We start from the raw sequence: 2,500 nt of genomic DNA, 5'->3' as shown, positions 1-2,500 counted from the left end.
CAGCGGCCACCGCCGCCGTGACGTCGCGGCAAGCAGACAGCCGCGCAGCAGCTGCCAGCACCTTGGCACAAGCACGGCAAATGAATGCCACGCCCACGCCGCGGATAAGCAGCCCCAACGCGCCCGACGGCTTGGAGCGGGTCCCGAAGACGGTGGCCGGAATCGGGTCGTCGCCGGCCGGAAAACGGGTCATCGATGCCGGCAATACTTCGGGCCATGAGGCCCCCCACCTTAGTCCGAGTTTAGCAACAGCCCACATATCCCCCGCGGCAGGCCTATGGGCGCCAGGCCAGCGCGCCCCATGGCCAGTCAGGGGGCACCCCCCTAAAGAGCAATAAGTGTCATTGAAGCTCTGGCAGGGGGAGACACTACTAGGTCCCAGCTGTCACCCCCCCTCTAAAAAATTCATTTCTTGGTATTTTGAGCTGAAATTTTGCACAGAGGTTGGCAAAAATCCAATCCAACTTTATTAATTTTTCCAGAATTTTTCGAGGTCGGGAAGTATTTTTTTTTATTTTCCTACCATTAAAAATCGAGGAAATCGGAAAAAATAGGAACCGGCTCGGAATGACCCCAAATTCAGTGGGCAGCCTCATAAAAATATGGCTGATTTTACTGGATTGATTTCATGTGGAAAGCACGACGTTTTGTTGTAGGAATGCGGGAACCCCGGCGGCTCGCCTGCCGCGGCCAGCGACGTCGGGCTGGCCCCTGCAGCGCGTAGCCTCTCCCACGCGGGGGGCAGGCCAGAGCGCGGGGGGCCAGGGCCCGAAGGCAGCCCCCCCGCGGGCGAGAGAGCAAGCCAGCAGGGGCTGTCGCCTGCCGCGGCCAGCGACGTCGGGCTGGCCCCTGCAGCGCCTAGCCTCTCCCACGCGGGGGGCAGGCCAGAACGCGGGGGGCCAGGGCCCGAAGGCAGCCCCCCCGCGGGCGAGAGAGCAAGCCAGCAGGGGCTGTCGCCTGCCGCGGCCAGCGACGTCGGGCTGGCCCCTGCCGCGGCCAGCGATGTCGGGCTGTCGCCTGCCGCGGCCAGCGACGTCGGGCTGGCCCCTGCAGCGCCTAGCCTCTCCCACGCAGGGGGCAGGCCAGAACGCGGGGGGCCAGGGCCCGAAGGCAGCCCCCCCGCGGGCGAGAGAGCAAGCCAGCAGGGGCTGTCCGCGCGTCGCGCAGCGCGGCATGGCTGCGGGGGCCGCGCGCGCGCGCCCAAGCGCCCAAGGGCCCCCAAGGGCCCCAGGCCCTCAGGCCCCAGCGCCCCAGCGCCCAGCGCGGGCGGGCGCGCGCGCGCGTGTGGTCTTTGAGGGGCGCCGGCCTGGTGGCTCCCTAAAGAGCAATAAGTGTCATTGCAGCTCTGGCAGGGGGAGACACTACTAGGTCCCAGCTGTCACCCCCCCTCTAAAAAATTCATTTCTTGGTATTTTGAGCTGAAATTTTGCACAGAGGTTGGCAAAAATCCAATCCACCTTCATTAATTTTCCCAGAATTTTTCGAGGTCGGGAAGTATTTGTTTTAATTTTCCTACCATTAGAAATCGAGTAAATCCGCAAAACTAGGAACCGGCCCGGAATGACCCCAAATTCAGTGGGCAGCCTCATAAAAATATGGCTGATTTTACTGGATTGGTTTCATGTGGAAAGCACGACGTTTTCTTGTAGGAATGCGGGAACCCCGGCAGCTCGCCTGCCGCGGCCAGCGACGTCGGGGACGCTGGCCTGCGCTGTCGAGCCCGCGAGGGCTGTCTCCGCGGCAGGCCCCCCCTGAACGGGGCACGACAGGCCACCGCGCTGGCTCGTCCAGCGTCGACAGTCCCTCGTCCAGGTTTCAGATCGCGCCAAGTCGAACCCATGACCTGCTCAAGCCATCGTGCGCTGCCGAATTCGCATCTGCGTGTAGGCTGCCATTCCACGCGGCAGCCCCTGTTTTCGTCAGCGTGCCCCCCTGACGAATTTTCCTGCCTGGCCCAGTCCAGCGTCCAGCCCCTGTTCGTCGAAAAATCTGCGCTGCCGATTTTCCACGCGGCAGCCCCTCTTTTCGTCAGCGTGCCCCCCTGACGAATTTTCCTGCCTGGCCCGGCCAGTCCAGCCCCTGTTCGTCGAAAAATCTGCGCTGCCGATTTTCCACGCGGCAGCCCCTCTTTTCGTCAGCGTGCCCCCCTGACGAATTTTCCTGCCTGGCCCGGCCGGTCCAGCATCCAGCCCCTGTTCGTCGAAAAATCTGCGCTGCCGATTTTCCACGCGGCAGCCCCTGTTTTCCTCAGCGTGCCCCCCTGACGAATGTTCGTCGAAAAATCTGCGCTGCCGATTTTCCACGCGGCAGCCCCTCTTTTCGTCAGCGTGCCCCCCTGACGAATGTTCGTCGAAAAATCTGCGCTGCCGATTTTCCACGCGGCAGCCCCTCTTTTCGTCAGCGTGCCCCCTGACGAATTTTCCTGCCTGGCCCAGTCCAGCGTCCAGCCCCTGTTCGTCGAAAAATCTGCGCTGCCGATTTTCCACGCGGCAGCCCCTCT

The sequence above is a fragment of the Populus nigra genome, chromosome 2 (genome assembly GCF_951802175.1).
Source record: "Populus nigra chromosome 2, ddPopNigr1.1, whole genome shotgun sequence".
Classification (NCBI taxonomy): domain Eukaryota; kingdom Viridiplantae; phylum Streptophyta; class Magnoliopsida; order Malpighiales; family Salicaceae; genus Populus; species Populus nigra.
This window is presented reverse-complemented; position numbering follows the sequence as displayed.